This window comes from Capricornis sumatraensis, chromosome 13 (genome assembly GCF_032405125.1).
Source record: "Capricornis sumatraensis isolate serow.1 chromosome 13, serow.2, whole genome shotgun sequence".
In the NCBI taxonomy this organism is placed as follows: Eukaryota; Metazoa; Chordata; class Mammalia; order Artiodactyla; family Bovidae; genus Capricornis; species Capricornis sumatraensis.
The window spans coordinates 8,203,774-8,222,657 of NC_091081.1; positions in this window are offsets into that span (position 1 = coordinate 8,203,774).

Genomic DNA, 18,884 nt, shown 5'->3' on the forward strand with positions numbered 1-18,884 from the left:
ACAGGAGCTCCCCCGCCAGGGATTGAACCTAGGGAACCACAGCAGTGAAAAATGCCAAGTCCTAACCACTAGACTATGAGATAATTTCAATAAATTGGTGTCTTGTGGAAAGATAAAGCCAAAGAATTTAGGGAGGTTTGGTATATCCCAACTTTGTTCCTTAAGAAGATGTAGAAAGTACTTCTAGACATTGACAATCACTGACTAGATGATCTTGAGCAAGTCACTTCACCTTTCTGAGCCTCAGTTTCTCACCTGGGGTGATTATGCATCACAGGTACAGTGAAGGTTTACAAAGAGATAGTGGGTACCAGGATTATAGTACCATTCCTTTTTTTGCTACTTTTATTTTAAGTAGCAAAGGCTAATAACATTGACATTGAAAACATGACCTGCAACTATAGGTGGAGAGAGCACTTCCTTTGAACAGAACCAGGCCCAGTGCCTGGCATATGGGAGGTAAGGCACACATGTTGACTTGCACTGCACGTGTGATGTTCCTGTTGGCAGAGACTGGCTGAAAATGGAGAATGGTTGCTGTGTGGAGGCATTCAGGCCCTGAAATCAAGCCCAGAGCCTTTGGAGTGGGAGCACTGACTCCAAGACCCTAAACTACCACAGAACTAACCCCAGGGAGTATCAGATAGTGAGAACTCACACAGAGGAAACCACTTGAATACAAGACCCAGCATCACCCAACCACCAGTAGCACCCTGTTCAGGATGCCTCATTTAAACAACAAACAAAGCAAAAATACAAACCCAATCATCAGCAGACAGGGTTATGAACTCACCCAGCCTTGCCCATCAGAAGAAAAACAAAAAAAAAAACACACAAAAAAACTCAGCACAAATCTCACCCTATATGAAGCTTACATACCACTGGACCAACCTTAGAGAGCAGAAAACAGAACAAAGAAAGAATTCAACCTTAAAGGCTGGGAAAAGGAGACCTCAAACACAATAATTAAAAAAAAATAATGAAAAGGCAGAGAAATGCTACACAAATGAAGGAAAAAATTAAACACAGAAGTTAAATAAACAAAGAGGAAATAGGCAAACTACCTGAAAAAGAATTCAGAATAATGATAGTAAAGATGATCAAAAACCTTGAAGACAAAATGGAGAAAATGCAAGAATCAATTAACAAAGATTGAGAAGAACTGAAGAATAGACATACAGAGACAAACAACATGATTACTGAAATTAAAAATACTCTGGAAGGAATCAATAGCAGAATATCTGAAGCAGAAGAATGAATCAGTGAGCTGGAAGATAAAATAGTGGAAATAATTTCTGAAGAGTAAAAATAAAGTAAAAAGAATGAAAGAACAGAGGATAGTCTCAGAGACTTCTGGTACAATATCAAATGGCACCAACATTTGAATTATAGGAGTCCCAGAAGAAGAAGAGAAAAAGAAAGGGTATGAGAAAATTTTTGAAGAGACTGTAGTTGAAAATTTCCCCAACATGGAAAAGGAAATAGTCAAGCCCAAGAAGCTCAAAGAGTTGTATACAGGATAAACCCAAGGAGAAGCATGCCCAGACACATACTAATCAAACTAGCAAAGACTAAACACAAAGAAAGAATATTAAAAGCAGTAAGGGAAAAGCAACAAGTAACATACAAGGGAAAACCCCATACATTTAACAGCTGGTCTTTCAACAGAAACTCTTCAGACCAGAAAGGAATGGCAGGATATATTTAAAGTTCTGAAAGGGAAAAAATCTACAATGATTACTGTACCTGGCAAGGATCTCATTCAATATTGATGGATAAATAAAAAGCTTTTCAGACAAGCAAAAGTTAAGAGAATTCAGTAACACCAAACCAGCTTTACAACAAATGTTAAACAGACTTAAATAGTCAAAAAATACAAGAAAAAAGATCTACAAAATCAACCCCAAACAATTAAGAAAATGACAATAGAAACATATATATCAATAATTACTTTAAATGTAAATGCATTAAATGCTCCAACCAAAAGACACAGACTGGCTGAATGAATAAAAAAATGAGACCATATATATGCTATCTACATCAAGCCCACTTCAGACCTCAAGACACATATAGACTGAAAGTGAGAGGATGGAAAAATATATTCCATGCAAATGGAAAGCAAAAGAAAGCTGGAATAGCAATTCTCATATCAGACAAAATAGACCTTAAAATAAAGAAGATTACAAGAAATAAGGAAGGACAGTACATAATGATCAAAGGATCAATCCAAGAGGAAGACATAACAATTGTAAATATCTATGCACCAACATAGGAGCACCTCAATACATAAGACAAACATTAACAGACATAAAAGGAGAAATTGACAGTAACACAATAATAGTAGGAGACTTTAACACCCCACTCATACCAATGAACAGATCATCAAAACAGAAAATTAATAAGAAAACACAGTCTTAAATAATGCATTCGATGAGATGGATCTCATTGATATCTTCAGGACATTCCAAATGCAGAATACACCTTCTTCTCAAGTGCAGATGGAACATTCTCCAAGATAAGACCACATCTTGGGTCACAAATCAAATCTCAGTAAATTTAAGGATACTGAAATTGTATCAAGCATCTTCTCCAACCACAATGCTATAAGACTAGATATCAATTACAAGAAAAAATACCTGTAAGAAACACAAACACATGGAAATTAAACAATATGTTTCTAAATAACCAACAGGTTACTGAAGAAATCAAAAGTGAAATAAAAAAATTTCTAGAAAGAAATGACAACTCAAAACCTATGGGGTGCAGCAAAAACAGTTCTAAGAGGAAAGTTTATAGCAATACAATCCTACCTCAAGAAATAAGAAAGACATCAAATACACAGCCTAACTTTACACCTAAAACAGCTGGAAAAAGAAGAACCAAAAAGCCCCAAAATTAGTAGAAGGAAAGATATCATAAAGATCTGAGCAGAAATGATTGAAAAAGAAACAAAAGAAACAATAATAAAGATTAACAAAACTAAAAGATGGTTCTTCAAGAAGATATACAAAATTGACAGACCTGTGGCCAGACTCATCAGGAAAAAAAGAGAAGAACCAAATCAACAAAATTAGAAATGAAAAAGGAGAGGTTACAAGAGACAATGCAGAAATACGAATAATTATGAGACTATTATGAACAACTATATGGCAATAAAATGGATAACCTGGAAGAAATGGACAGATTCTTGGAAAATTCAATCTTCCAGGGCTGAACCAGAAAGAAATAGAAATTATGAACAACCCGATTACAAGCACTGAAATTGAAGCTGTGATCAAAAATCTTCCATAAAACAAAAGCCCAGGTCCAGATGGCTTCACAGGAGAATTCTATCAAACATTTAGAGAAGAGCTAATGCTTATCCTTCTAAAACTCTTTCAGAAAATTGCAGAGGAAAAAACACTTCCAAACTCATTCTATGAGACCATCATCACCCTGATACCAAAACCAGACAAAGACAATGCAAATAAAGAAAACTACAGGCCAAATCACTGATGAAGATAGATGCAAAAATCCTCAATAAAATTTTAGCAAACAGAATTCAGCAACATATCAAAAAGCTCATACACCATGATCAAGTTCGGTTTATTCCAGGAATGCAAGAATTCTTCAATATACACAAATTAATCAATGTGATATACTGTACTAACAAGTTGAAAGATAAAAAGCATATGATAATCTCAATAGATGCATAAAAAGCCTTTGACAAAATTCAGCACCTATTTATGATTAAAACTTAAAAAAAAATGAGCATAGAAGGAACCTACCTCCACATAGTAAAGGCCACATATGATAAGCCTACACAAACATTATTCTCAATGGTGAAAAGCTGAAAGCATTACCCCTAAGATCAGGAACAAGACAAGGGTGTCCACTTTCCCCACTATTATTCAACATAATTCTGGAAGCCCTAGCTACAGCAATCAGAGAAGAAAATGAAATAAAGGGAATCCAGATTGGAAGAGAAGTAAAGCTCTCACTGTCTGCAGATGACATGAGACTGTACCTAGAAAACCCTAAAGATGGTATCAGAAAATTACTAGAGCTAATTTACCAGAGTTGCAGGATACAAAATCAATACACAGAAATCACTTGCATTTCTATATACTAACAATGAAAAATCAGAAAGAGCAATTAAGGAATCAATCCCATACATCATTGCACCAAAAAGAATTAAACATCTAGGAATAAACTTACCTAAGGAGAAAAAAGAACTGTACACAGAGAATTATAAGACACTAATGAAAGAATCAAAGGTGACATAAACAGATGGAGAGGTATTCCATGTTCCTGGGTAGGAAGAATCAATATTGTGAAAATGACTATACTACCAAACACAATCTACAGATTCAGTGTTATGCCTATCAGATTACCAATGCCATTTTTCACAGAACTGCTGCTGCTGCTAAGTTGCTTCAGTCGTGTCCGACTCTGTGAGACCCCATAGACCGCAGCCCACCAGGCTCCCCCGTCCCTGGGGTTCTCCAGGCAAGAAGACTGGAGTGGGTTGCCATTTCCTTCTCCAATGCATGAAAGTGAAAAGTGAAAGTGAATTCGCTCAGTCGTGTCCAACTCTTAGCGACCCCATGGACTGCGGCCCACCAGGCTCCTCCATCCGTGGGATTTTCCAGGCAAGAGTGCTGGAGTGGGGTGCCATTGCCTTCTTCATTTCACAGAACTAGAACAAAAAAAATTAGCAATTCATATGGGAACACAAAAGACCCTGAATAGCCAAAGCAGTCTTGAGAAAGAAGAATGGAGCTGGAGGAATCAGCCTTCCTGACTTCAGATTATACTACAAAGCTACAGTTATCAAGACAGTATGGTACTGGCACAAAAACAGAAATATAGACCACTGGAACAAGACAGAAAGCCCAGAAATAAACCCATGCATCTATGCGTACTTCATTTTTGACAAAGGCAACAAAAATATTCAATGGGGCAAAGACAGCCTCTTTAATAAATGGTACTGGGAAAACTGGACAGCTACATGTAAAAGAATGAAATTAGAACACTTCCTAACACTGTACACAAAGATAAACTCAAAATGGATTAAAGACCTAAATGTAAGACCAGAAACTATAAAACTCCTAGAGGAAAACATAGGCAGAATAGTTGATGACATAAATCAAAGCACGATCCACTATGACCCACCTCCTAAACTAATGGAAATAAAAACAAAAGTAAACATGTGGGACTTGACTAAACTTAAAATCTTTTGCACAGCAAAGGAAACTATAAGCAAGGTGCAAAGATAACCCTCAGAATGGGAGAAAATAATAGCAAATGAAACAACTGACAAAGGATTAATTTCTAAAATATACAAGCAGCTCATACAACTCAATACTGGAAAAGCAAACAACCCATTCAAAAAGTGGGGAAAAGACCTAAACAGACATTTCTCCAAAGAAGACATACAGATGGCTAACAAACACATGAAAAGATGTTCAACATTGCTCATTATTAGAGAAATGCAAATCAAAACTACAATGAGATATCACCTCACACCAGTCAGAATGGCCATCAAAAATTCTACAAACTATAAATGCTGGAGAGGGTGTGGAGAAAAGGGAACACTCGTGCACTGTTATGGGAATATAAATTGATACAGCCATTATGGAAGACGGCATGGAGATTGCTTAAAAAACTAGGAATAAAACCACCATATGACCCACCAATCCCACTCCTAGGCATATACCCTAAGGAAATAAAAATTGAAAATGACACATGTATCCCATTGTTTGTTGCAGCACTATTTACAAAAGCTAGAACATGGGAGCAACCTAGATGTCCATCAGGAGATGAGTGGATAAAGAAGATGCAGTAATACACACAATAGAATATTATTCACTCATGAAAAGGAACACATTTGAGTCAGTTCTAATGAGGTGGATGAACGTAGAGCCTATTATACAGAGTGAAGTTAGTCAGAAATTTAAATATTGTATTCTAATGCTGAGCACCGAAGAATTGATGCTTTTGAACTGTGCTGTTGGAGAAGACTCTTGAGAGTCCCTTGAACTGAGTGAACTCTGGGAGTTGGTGATGGACAGGGAGGCCTGGGCGTGCTGTGATTCATGGGGTCGCAGAGTCGGACACAACTGAGCAACTGAAATGAACTCAACTGAACTGAACTGAACGCATATATATGGAATCTAGAAAAATGATCCTGAAGAATTTGCTTACAGGGCAGCAGTGGAGAAGCAGACACAGAGAACAGACTTATGGACATGGAGAGAGGGGAGGAGAGGGTGAGATGCATGGAAAAAGTAACATGGAAACTTACATTACTATATGTAAAATAGAGAGCCAATGGGAATTTGCTATATGGCTAAGAAAGTCAAACAGGGGCTCTGCATCAACCTAGATTGATTGATGCTATTATTTTCTCCCATTCTAGAGGGGTGGGATGTGGAGGGAGATGGGAGGGAAGCTCAAAAGAGAGGGGATTTATGTATACTTACATCATGAGAAACACTGGACTGGAAGAAACACAAGCTGGAATCAAGATTGCCGGGAGAAATATCAATAACCTCAGATATGCAGATAACACCACCCTTATGGCAGAAAATGAAGAGGAACTAAAGAGCCTCTTGATGAAAATGAAAGAGGAGAGTGAAAATGTTGGCTTAAAGCTCAACATTCAGAAAAGAAAGATCATGGCATCTGGTCCCATCACTTCATGGGAAATAGATGGAGAAACAGTGGAAACAGTATCAGACTTTATTTTGGGGGGCTCCAAAATCACTGCAGATGGTGATTGCAACCATGAGATTGTAAGACGCTTACTACTTGGAAGGAAAGTTATGACCAATCTAGATAGCATATTCAAAAGCAGAGACATTACTTTGCCGACTAAGGTCCATCTAGTCAAGGCTATGGTTTTTCCAGTAGTCATGTATGGATGTGAGAGTTGGACTGTGAAGAAGGCTGAGCACTGAAGAATTGATGCTTTTGAAGTGTGGTGTTGGAGAAGACTCTTGAGAGTCCCTTGGACTGCAAGGAGATCCAACCAGTCCATTCTGAAGGAGATCAGCCCTGGGATTTCTTTGGAAGGAATGATGCTAAAGCTGAAACTCCAGTACTTTGGCCACCTCATGCGAAGTGATTCATTGGAAAAGACTCTGATGCTGGGAAGTGTTGGGGGCAGGAGGAGAAGGGAACGACCGAGGATGAGATGGCTGGATGGCATCACTGACTCAATGGATGCAAGTCTGAGTGAACTCCGGGAGTTGGTGATGGACAGGGAAGCCTGGCGTGCTGCGATTCATGGGGTCGCAAAGAGTCGGACACGACTGAGCGACTGAACTGAACTGAACTGAACTGATGATTGATTTATGTTGGTGTTTGACAGAAAACAGCAAAATTCTGTAAAGCAATTATCCTTCAAAAAATTAACTGAAAAAAAACGAAAATACTTCTAGACATGAAGAAATTCATTGGTGAGGATAGTGCAGCACCTTTGAAAAAAAACAGCAATGGCTAGCATCTTCAGAATAGGATAATACTATCAAGTACATTGTAGCTCACATCTATCTAGGACAAATTAGCAGCAGTTTATTAGCCAAGTAGAGTGGTGTGGTACCTGTAATAATCCCCAGGGTGAGAGTGATAATAATGAAATTTGACATGCAGAAGACTTTGGAAGTAGATAATGGATCATGAGGGATTCTAGGACTGAAACTGATGATATCCTAATAAGGTCCTACTCAAAAAATCTCTAGGTTTGACAGTGACCTGAGTGACTCTGGACAATACACATTCGTGGTCCTTCCCTCACTTGTCTGACCTGATACAAATCATAGACTCAGAGCTCCTTGAATGAAGGGAAAGATTTGTCTTACTGAGGAAGAACTCTGCAGTAGTCTCAAGTATATCTCCCTTCTAGTCATTTTGTAGCATTTTATAAAGAGTGTATTACTAGTGATAATACTAGGAATCAGCTAACTAAAATGGACTGGAATGGGTGAATTTAACTCAGATGACCATTATACCTACTACTGTGCACAGGAATCCCTTAGAAGAAATGGAGTAGCCATCATAGTCAACAAAAGAGTCCGAAATGCAGTACTTGGATGCAATCTCAAAAACGACAAAATGATCTCTGTTCATTTACAAGGCAAACCATTCAATAACACGGTAATCCAAGCCTATGCCCCAACTAGTAATGCTGAAGAAGCTGAAGCTGAACCGTTCTATGAAGACCACAAGACCTTGTAGAACTAACACCCAAAAAAGATGTCCTTTTCATTATGGGAAACTGGAATGCAAAATTAGGAAGTCAAGAAACACCTGGAATAACAGGCACCTTTGGCCTTAGAGTACGGAATGAAGCAGGGCAAAGGCTAATAGAGTTTTGCCAAGAGAATGCACCGGTCATAGCAAACACCCTCTTCCAACAACACAAGAGAAGACTCTACACATGGACATCACCAGATGGTCAACACCAAAATCAGATTGATTATATTTGTTGCAGCCAAAGATGGAGAAGCTCTATACAGTCAGCAAAAACAAGACCGGGAGCTGACTGTGGCTCAGATCATGAACTTCTTATTGCCAAATTCACACTGAAATTGAAGAAAGCAGGGAAAACCACTAGAACATTCAGGTATGACCTAAATCAAATTCCTTATGGTTATACAGTGGAAGTGAGAAATAGATTTGAGGGACTAGATCTGATAGACAGAGTGCCTGATGAACAATGGACTGAGGTTCGTGACATTGTACAGGAGACAGGGAGCAAGACCATCCCCATGGAAAAGAAATACAAAAAAGCAAAATGGCTGTCTGAGGAGGTCTTACAAATAGCTGTGAAAAGAAGAGAAGCAAAAAGCAAAGGAGAAAAGGAAAGATATAAGCATCTGAATGCAGAGTTCCAAAGAATAGCAAGGAGAGATAAACAAGCCTTCCTCAGCAATCAATGCAAAGAAATAGAGGGAAACAACAGAATGGGAAAGACTAGAAATCTCTTCAAGAAAATTAGGGATACCAAGGGAACATTTCATGCAAAGATGGGCTCAATAAAGGACAGAAATGGTATGGACCTAACAGAAGCAGAAGCTATTCAGAAGAGGTGGCAAGAATACACAGAAGAACTGTACAAAAAAGATCTTCATGACCAAGATAATAACGATGGTATGATCACTCACCTAGTGCCAGACATCCTGGAATGTGAAGTCAAAGTGGGCCTTAGAAAGCATCACTATGAACAAAGCTTGTGGAAGTGATGGAATTCCAGTTGAGCTATTACAAATCTTGAAAGATGAGACTGTGAAGGTGGTGCACTCAATATGCCAGCAAATTTGGAAAACACAGCAGTGGCCACAGGACTGGAAAAGGTCAGTTTTCATTCCAATGACAAAGAAAGGCAATGCCAAAGAATGCTCAAATTACCGCACAGTTGCACTCATCTCACATGCTAGTAAAGTAATACTCAAAATTCTCCAAGCCAGGCTTCAGCAATATGTGAACCGTGAACTTCCAGATGTTCAAGCTGGTTTTATAAAAGGCAGAGGAACCAGAGATCAAATTGCCAATATCTGTTGGATCATTGAAAAAGCAAGAGAGTTCCAGAAAAACATCTATTTCTGCTTTATTGGCTGTGCCAAAGCCTTTGACTATGTGGATGACAATAAACTGTGGAAAATTCTTCAAGAGATGGGAATACCAGACCACCTGACCTGCCTCTGGAGAAACCTATATGCAGGTCAGGAAGCAACTGTTAGAACTGGACATGGAACAACAGACTGGTTTCAAATAGGAAAAGGAGTATGTCAAGGCTGTATATTGTCACCCTGCTTAATTAACTTATATGGACTGGAAGAAGCACAAGCTGGAATCAAGATTGCCTGGAGAAATATCAATAACATCAGATATGCAGATGACACCACCCTTATGGCAGAAAGTGAAGAGGAACTCAAAAGCCTCTTGATGAAAGTGAAAGAGGAGATTGAAAAAGTTCGCTTAAAGCTCAACATTCAGAAAACGAAGATCATGGCATCTGGTTCCATCACTTCATGGGAAATAGATGGGGAAACACTGGAAATAGTGTCAGACTTTATTTTGGGGGGCTCCAAATTCACTGCAGATGGTGTTTGCAGCCATGAATTTAAAATACGGTTACTCCTTGGGAGGAAAGTTATGACCAGCCTAGATAGTATATTAAAAAGCAGAGACATTACTTTGCCGACTAAGGTCCATCTAGTCAAGACTATGGTTTTTCCAGTGGTCATGTATGGATGTGAGAGTTGAACCATAAAGAAAGCTGAGCACTGAAGAACTGATGCGTTTGAACTGTGGTGTTGGAGAAGACTCTTGAGAGTTCCTTGGATTGCAAGGAGGTCCAATCAGTCCATGCTAAAAGAGATCAGTCCTGGGTTTTCATTGGAAGGACTGATGCTGAAGCTGAAACTCCAATACTTTGGCCACCTCTTGCGAAGAGTTGACTCATTGGAAATGACCCTGATGCTGGGAGGGACTGGGGGCAGGAGGAGAAGGAGATGACGTAGGATGAGATGGCTGGATGGCATCACCGACTCGATGGACATTAGTTTGAGTGAACTCCGGGAGTTGGTGATGGACAGGGAGGCCTGGCTTGCTGTGATTCAATGGGTCGCAAAGAGTTGGACACGACTGAGCAACTGAAATGAACTGAAACTTATTATTTAGCCATAGGTAGTTGAGTATCAAAATGGGCTTGTGATTGAATTTGATCGAGAAGGGCTGACTACCCTTTGGTTTAGAAAACTACGGCGGCTGAATGATTGTGGATATTCACTTTTGGAGAGAAGAGGCACATACTTTAATTTGTAACATAGCTCTTTTTCTTTATGCCATGTATGAGCATGCTGTTGTTTTTATTACTAGTGTTTGAAATTACATGTATAGGAAGAAGGTTATGTTTGCATTGGAATATTGGATTGGATTATTGATTCAGTTATTACTGTGCTCTGCCAGTAATCACTCCTATCACACTCCAGCTTGTGTTCCATATCAGTCATTTTTGAATCTCAGTACAACTCCTGTCTCTTGTTTATGAAATTTTTCCAGTCTCTGAAGTCTATAACACTATTATAGCAATAATTTATTCCTTAATTATATACTCTTTTTCTTCACTAATTTTATATTAAGTGCTTATACTTTCCTTGATATATTATTTTGAGTTGAGGATATCTTATATTCTCTTTTGTACCATGTTCAAAACCTTTGAGCTGTTAATATAATGGAACTTCCATTTTCATAATCTCCTTTTAGGTAATATTTCACACTCCTTTGTAACTTTGATAAGTAAAGCCTCAACTCAATCATAGCAACTCAGTCAAAATTAGTTATAACAGACCAAATAGATGAGTCTTGACACCCAAAGTCTGGAAAAGTTAAAATGCATCATCTCTTCTGGAAAGAGGTCAAAACACCCATTTTTTATTTCAGAAAGCAACCAGCAGAGGGAGCAAAAGAGATGTTTAAGCGTCCTTGTTCCTGCTTGCGGACCTTCCAGAATGGTTGCTGTTTAGAGCTAGGCTGTGTTTTTAAATATATATTCCCCCTGATCCCAAGGCAGAAATACTGCTTTATAATTACCATGCACCTGTGAAGTCAGTTCTAAGAGATTCTACCTAAAGGATTTCTTTCTACAATTTTGAGTTCCATGAAAACCTCTGAAGGTACAAGGTAAAAATTCAGGCCTAACACTTTAGGCCTTCAAAACACTAGGTAGTTTAGAAATGATGACAGAGGGATTTTAAATGAATTAAAAAAAAAAGTTTTCTAGCTAGTACCTAGGATAAATGATGGTAATAAATTTTTGCTATGGTCTATGCTGTCTAGGGCTTCCTAGATGGCCCAGTGGTTGAAAAATCCCTTACAATGCAGGAGACATGGGAGACGTTGGTTTGTTCCCTGGGTTGGGAAGATGCCTTAGAGGAGGGCATGGCAACCCACTCCAGTATTCTTGCCTGGAGAATCCCATAGACAGAGGAGCCTGGAGGGCTGTAGTCCATTGGGTTGCAAAGTGTCCGACATGACTGAAGGGATTTAGCACGCTCGTACATGTCGTCTAAAACTTTTGAAGAGATTTGCACACATACTCTGCATTGGGGATTTTACTATGTTCACAATAAAATCGTACTTTATGTATGATTAAGAAAATAACATAGAGAAGGTAATTCTGAAAAGAATCTTTCAAATCATGTATTTAAGTGACATGTATATATTCACATGAATACACATGTAGTACCTATACTTTATGCATACACATATGGTACACATACTATTGTATACACATGTAGTATCTATACCATGTGTAAACACATAGAGTATCTATACTATTGTATACACATGTAGTACCTATACCATATGTATACACATAGAGTACCTATACTATACATGTTGTCTACATTCCCATTTAAAATATCTATCAAAACATTATAGGCCAAAAGAGCTTCTCATTGCCCTGAGCATTTTGATGTATATAATTCTGTCATGTATAATCATGAAGATGGCCAAAGAGTTCTGTGTGGTTTACAGCATCCCTTGCAAAGCTTTAGGAATGTCATTTCTTGAATTCTTTGGGTGAGTTCAATATGAAGTTTCCTTGGATATATAAGATCTAATTTCCCAAACTGTTCCTTGAATTTAATAAAGTTATATTAAAGCACAGCCACCAGGGAAGTGAAGACGCAAAAAAAAAAAAAAAAAAAGAAGAAGAAAAATCTGTGATAATGCAAAGTTAATGTGAGTTTAATATGAATCATTTTATTCAACTACTGAAGGATAGAAACAGGAAGTGTTTCATTTTTAAAGAGAAATAATTATAAGTAATGTCTGTGTAGCTTCTTTTGTGTTGGGGATGTATAAAGTCTTATACCAACAAAATATAACACAAACTTGGGAATTTCCAGATATCCTGGCCTAGTGGACATCTTCATCACTCTTATCATTTTTCTACTCTAAGTAGAATTAGATTAGATTTAGTTATTTGAGTTGATCTTCAAAAAACAAGTCATACAAAGGTTCCCCTGAGTGAGACTAACGAGATTATTTTTATGAGGAAGTAAATTGAATAAGTGAGTGTGTGCACGCGCACAGGGGTTTGTGTGACTGATCAACAGAAATAAGTTTAATATTTGCTTCCTCAAGAAAGAAACAAACTTTATAATTATTGTGAGAATCTTTTTCCCTCTGTTGTTTCTTTCTATCCTGTAGTGAATTAGTTTTTATTAGAATGTGGTCATTCCTTATGCTGGAGGCATAAAATCGCAGAGTAACTGAAACTTTGTGGATGATACCTTGTCTGTCTTTTGGCAGGGTAGCTGGATTGTGCAACTCATGGAAAGAATAGCCTATGGCTTGAGAACACTCCACTGAGTGTTTTTTAAGAACATCCAGAACAGAAAGAAATAAACTAATGTTGGCATTCTTTTCATGAAAGACACTAATAAAGCAAAGTTTGAAAACTCAAAGTCAAAAAGCATCTTTTCCTTGAAAAGAATTTAAAGCCCTAGGGAAATATACTGCCTGGTATTTCTTGGCTAAATGTAGTTTAGATAAGCCCACTGTTTTAAGTGTTTTGGAGGAGAGGGCAGGGATAACATTTGAACTTGTTGAAGTGATGCAAAGATTGAGAGAAAGTACCAGAAGAAAGGTGGTCTCGTGTGATTCAGTGAGTTGGCTTGGATTAGCCATCCAGAGGTGTCAGTTCTAGACCCAGGTTTATCACTGAATAATTGACCATCCTTGGCCAGTTCAACACATTAGTTTCCTTACCTGCCAAATATCTTACCTCTTCTTATAGGATAACATGATCAGACAGAGGAACTTTGAAAATACCTATAAAAATATGAGCTACCTTTATAAAAATTACTTGTTGCTATTAAAAACACTCAGGTAGATGATCATATGGCTTTTTAAAATATTCTACAACCTATTGTTTGAAAACAATAAAATTTAACTAGGACTACACCAAAGTTCTCTAATCTTTGGGAATAAGATGAAAAAAATGCAGCATTCATTAGAACCTTTGTAATGTTAGGGAGATGACCTTAAAAGGTTATCAGATTCACAGCCTCACACAATGGACCAAGTTTAAGCCAATTCAATTAAATGAGATTTTCCATTGTTTACAAAGATGACCACAGTCAGCCAGGACTCCATTCCAATACAAGCAGTTTCAATATTACGCAATCTTTCCTTATGTAATTCTTGATTCTCAGGCCATACTTGCATTAAGATAAAAATAGAATATTATGATTGTTGCCGATGGAGTTTCTCTGGCTCTGCTTCTATTCCCAATATGAGAACTCTAGACCACTCTTATACGTCTATTAACTAGTTGTAGCATTCTTAAGATGTATGTCATATACCATCAGTAAATTTATCCTTTTAACCACCCAGTGGCATTCTTTGCTCTATTTTCTTTCTCTCTTACCCTTATTCTGTAGAGGATGCTCACTGCCTTGTGGTATTAACAACAGCAACTTTGCTGTCAACGTCACCCTATGGAGATGATTCTAGGAGCAAGAGTCTGCATCTAGGCTGCCAGTGTCTATTGCTGAGTATCTTGATGAATCTCTCAGAGTATCCGCCACCAGTGTCTCCTACTGTGGGGGTGAGATTGGCCCCGAGGCTGCTGTTGCTTGAGAGCTGCACATCTGTGCCAGATGGTCTTGTTTTCACTTGTTCTTCAGTGGATGCATCCACATTTTGGAACTTGGATTCAAGTCTGCAAGCTCTGGGGAGATGGAAGTATGAGAGATTGACATTGTGTTGTCCTCCTAATTACCTCTATCCTTTGATTCTGGCACATCATCCTTGAACCAAGCATGTGTGCTCAATTCTTTTTCTTTTTGAGTTTCATCCAAGGAGAGGTTTTAATAGCCCATGTAACACTTCCCACCAGCACCCTGTAGTGCCCTACCAGACACAGGCGAATATTGTTGAGCTAAAAGTGATATACTTACCCAATTACCCTCCTAAAATCTCTTGATCATGCCAACTTTGAGGTTTTTCCCTTAGTTTGATTCTTAGAGAGGACTCTTGTGTGTATGTTAATACAATACTTCGTACACGTATGGGTCACAGACAGCCCTCTCAGCCTTCATTGCTGAAAAAAATATCCATCTCAATGTTTTTAAGTAAGGTTGTTGTTTTATAGGCTTTCACTCATCTTCGTGGTTGTAGGCTTGAAGACTTTAATGTATTCACAAAGTAAGATGGCTTATTCTAAAATGTAACTTCTCTCTTCTGCAAGGTTGCTTTGTTCATGAAACCTAAGAGGCGAGATGAAGCATTATTTATGGGGTCCTAACATAACCCTTGCTCTCTGATTCCTAGTGTTATTGGAATCACACGAAGTGTGCATGCCTTTTAAATGATGCATAAGAATGAAGTGTTATAGCAGGCTCCTGGTTTACCCTGGCTTGTAGTTTCCCGAGAGAAGCCAGAATTGGCCAAGGAGCTCCTTTTTAAAAAGATGGAAAAAATTCCATGGAAGTTGAACATAGATCACTTTAAAAATCGTTTTCCTCCCAATTCTCTTTGGCTCTTTAGTCCATAAATATCAAAGCCCACTTTCAAAAGGTAACATACCATATTTGTATTGGAATATAATAGCAGGGATTCTGAGAACCATTCAGACACTTGACAAATGTCAGTCTGAAACAAATGATTTTATTCCTGGCTGGGTAAAATTTCAAGCCGGCATCGAATTCGGATGCATCTCTAAAAGATGGTATGTTAATACATTAGTGAATATCAGAAAGCAAATTGACAGGTTTGTCAATATATTTTATTTTCCCTAATCTATCTTAGACAGTATATTCTAAAGCATCTTTCTTTCAGAGTGATCCTGTGAGATTCTCTGGGAAAGAAATGTTCGATTGACAGTGAGTTTGGGAAAGGCTTCATACCATATTCTCAGAGGTTCTAGAGCAAAAATAATCTGCTTAATTCATTTAATCCATCTACTCCCAAACTAATTTGATCATAATAACCACACTCTCTCTTTCTAACAGGAACTCTTTTAACATCTTGTGGAACGCATTTGGTAATTATTGCTCTGTTGTAACTTGAACAGAATGGGTCATTTATTCCAATTTCCTCTTCCCTATGTATTTCAGGTATTTCACTGCTTCTGTTGAGTCAACAACAGTCTTGGCATGGTGTATACTTCATTCTACTTTATTCTAACTTCATTCTACTCACATTTTCTCATGCATCCTTCTTTGTCAAAATAGACTTAGGTTCTCATCACAGGGTAACACAAATATTGTTGGTTAGCTGCTAAGTCGTGCCAGCTCTTTGTGACTCAATGGACTGCAGCATGCCAGGCTTCCTTGTCCTTCATCATCTCCCACAGTTTGCTCACATTCATGTCCATTGAGTCAGTGATGCCATCCAACCATCTAATCCTCTTTCAACCCCTTCTCCTCCTGCCCTCAATCTTCCCCAGCATCAGGGTCTTTTTGTTATTAAGTCAACTCTTCTCATCAAGTGGCCAAAGGATTGGAGCTTCAGCTTCAGCATCATCCTTCCAATGAATATTTAGGGTTGATTTCCTTTAGAATTGACTGGTTTGATCTCCTTGCTGTCCAAGGAGAATTTCATGAGTCTCCTCCAGCATCACAATTTGAAAGCATCAATTCTTTGGTGTTCAGCCTTCTTTATGGTCCAGCTCTCACATCCATACATGACTACTGAAAAAAAAAACACATAGCTTTGACTACATGGACCTTTGTTGGCAAAGTAATGTCGATGCTTTTTAATATGCTGTCTACGTTTGTTTTAGCTTTCCTTCCAAGGAGCAAGTGTCTTTTAATTTGTGGCTACAATTACCATCTGAAGTGATTCTGGAGCCTAAGAAAATAAAATCTGTCACTGCTTCCACTTTTTCCCCATCTATTTGACATGAAGTGATGGGACTGGATGCCGTGACCTTAAGTTTTTTGAATGTTGAGTTTTAAGCCAGTTCTTTCACTCTCCTCCTTCACCCTCATCAAAAGGCTCTTTAGTTTCTCTTGGCTTTTTTCCATTAGAGTTGTACCATATGCATATCTGAGCTTGTTGGTATTTCTTCCAGAAATCTTGATTCCAGCTTGTGATTCACCCAGCCAGGCATTTCATATGATGTACTCTGCATATAAGTTCAACAAGCTGACAGGGTACACCTTGACACACTCCTTTCTCAATTTTGAACCAGTCTATTTTTCCATGTCTGGCTCCAACTGTTGCTTCTTGACCTGCATATAGATTTCTTAGGGGCCAGGTAAAGTGGTCTGGTATTCTCATTTCTTTAAGATTTTCCACACTTTGTTGTAATCCACACAGTCAAAGGCTTTAGTGTACTCAATAAAGCAGAAGTAGATGCATTTCTGGAATTCTTTTGCTTTCTCTGTGATCCAGCAGATGTTGGAGATTTGTTCTCTGGTTCCTCTGCCTTTTCTAAAATCAAATTGTACATCTGAAAGTTCTTGATTCGTGTACTTCTAAAGCCTAGCTTGAAGGATTTTGAGCATTACCTTGCCAGTTTGTGAAATGAGCACAATTGTTTGGTAGTTTGACCATTCTTTGGCATTGCCTTTCTTTGGGACTGGAATGAAAATGGACCTTTTCCAATCCTGTGGCCATTGCTGAGTTTTCCAAATTTGCTGGCATATTGAATGCAGCACTTTAACAGCATCGTCTTTTAGGATTTGAAATAGCTCAACTGGAATTTCATCACCTCCACTAGCTTTGTTTGTAGCAATACTTCCTAAGGTCCACTTGACTTTGCACTCCAGAATGTCTGACTCTAGGTAAGTGACCACACCATCATGGTTATCCGGGTCATTAAAACATTTTTTATATAATTCTATGTATTCTTGCCACCTCTTCTTAATCTCTTTTCTTATGTTAAGTCCTTACTGTTTCTGTCCTTTATTGTCCCATCTTTACATGAAATATTCTCTTGGTATCTCCAATTTTCTTGAAGTGATTTCTAGTCTTTCCCAATCTATTGTTTTTCTCTACTTCTTTGGATTGATTTTGCTTCAAGGACCCCATAAACTATATGAAAAGGCAAAAAGACAAATGTAGAAATGATTTAAACTTGTGTATTTTGGGTGAGGCCTAGGGATTCTCTTAGGATCAGGATGGTGCTGAGCCTGGCTGTCTCTTGTTGGCAAAGTACAAAATGTGTGAGACAGGCACCTCAGAGAAGCAATGACCTCAGTGACTGCAAGAGACCAGACATCATCCAGGCTGAGTCTCCCATTCTGTGCCAGGAATCAGAGGGCCAGGTTACCAAGGTGACTGACCTCAGCTTAGGCAGTTGTGATGAAGCTGGATTTAAGCTTGGTCTCCTGACTCTTAGTCCTTTAACTTTCCTGCTAAATTTGAGGCCTCTTAGATACCTGGTTGTGTAGTGTACCTTGTTGCAAATTCGCCTCTTCTATTCTCACCAAAAACAAAAGTCCACAGCTGTTGCCCTTGGTTTTGAAAAGCACAGCTGTAGAGCTGACAATGCATAGCACGTAGTAAAGATTTTTACCCAAATATCAAATTTCACCAAAATATTTCTAAACATAAAGTGTCTGTTTGTCCTGTATGTGTGTTGTGTCTGTGTGTGTATGTGTAGGCGGTGGTGGTGGTGGTGATGGGGTGGGCAAGAAAGGGAGATTCACACCCTAACTGAGTTTAGACTAAAAATACGCTTGTTCCATGCCCTGGGAACAAAATGAATAAAATAAGTAGAAGTGTCATCCTGTTTGAATAATTGTTGAGTATTTTTTCATACTTGTTTCCTTTTCTAGAGAGCTATTAAATAGGCTGCGAAGTAGGTTGGTGGTGAAAGTTGAGCTGGTAGCAATTATTTCCTCATATCCTTACTGACGTGGATAATGCCAGCTTTT